At 37.3% G+C, this 1208-nt stretch overlaps 1 pseudogene; it reads right to left on the bottom strand.

Moving 5' to 3' along the window:
• Nucleotides 1–251: 251 nt before the first annotated feature.
• LOC123324619 lies at nt 252–444 on the bottom strand (annotated as a pseudogene).
• Nucleotides 445–1208: the final 764 nt, after the last annotated feature.

Here is a 1208-nt window from a genome sequence, read left to right as displayed (position 1 = left end):
TCTAATTTCTGTTTCAGTCTTCATCCTATTTCTGAAATAACTTACTAAGGTGTCCTGGGCCTATATTTGTCCTTTTCTCCTTTGGGCACCTAACTCCCATTATAGTTATAAGATTATTGCTGGAGCTCAGCAGCCAGCAAGAGCAATCGCTGGCTCTCATCCTCCCACTGGTGCAGGTACTGCCTCACTGAGTGATGGATATCTTCACTTTATGGGTTATGAGTGAGCTCAGAGCAACTGGGGCAGAAGAAAAGTTTGCTTATAACTTTTGACAAAGGTTTTCCTCCAAGTCTGGATTCTGCCTTTCTTTCCTAGATAGGTTGTTTTCTCAATCAACTTTGTCCATGTATATTGTTGTTGAATAGGAGAACTAGAGTCACAAAATAGCAATAATCGCGCCTCGGATAAACCTCATTGGCTACGATACTGCCACTGCGCAAAGCTAGAGTCACAAAATAAAACAAGGGAGCAGCCAACAATATTCAGGACATACTTATAAAGGAAGCAATAGTCATCACAAATCCTTTGGGGAAATAGATGAGTATGAATAAATCCAATAAATGAAATATAGATTAATAGATTTCACAGCAGCAGAAACATTTTAACTTTGGTTAATCTGTGTCATCCAATGTGTTTTATGACAATTTAGGAAACTAAACCAGGAAATCCATTTCACCAAATCTACTTTCATGCATCTAAAGACTCTGAAAGCTGCACGTAACAAACATTTTATTTCACTGAGAAGACATTCACTATGACAAATTAGGAGTTTCTCAAGCGACTTGTTTTAAGAGAAGACTTTTTAAAAATTTGTAACTAGATCGCAACTAGTAATCAAAACACATAAGATGCATTTTTATAGGTTTTCCCTTCTAAATAATCATGACCCGTCAATGTAAGAGAATTTATTTTCCAAAATACAGTATGGTCTACTTCAAAATGTAGGTCACTATTCAAGTATTTTATAGCACATCATACAGTTTTATTTATTGTCAAACACTGTCATTTCCATTTAAAAAAAAATCTTTACCTTTTCACATTAGGTTCTAAGTTCTTTTTTTTTTTAAAGATTTTATTTATTTATTTGAGAGAGAGAGAATGAGAGACAGAGAGCACGAGAGGGAAGAGGGCAGAGGGAGAAGCAGACCTCCTGCTGAGCAGGGAGCCCGATGTGGGACTCGATCCCGGGACTCCCGGATCATGACCCG

The sequence above is a fragment of the Neomonachus schauinslandi genome, chromosome 4 (genome assembly GCF_002201575.2).
Source record: "Neomonachus schauinslandi chromosome 4, ASM220157v2, whole genome shotgun sequence".
NCBI classification, from domain to species: Eukaryota; Metazoa; Chordata; class Mammalia; order Carnivora; family Phocidae; genus Neomonachus; species Neomonachus schauinslandi.
This window is presented reverse-complemented; position numbering and strand designations above follow the sequence as displayed.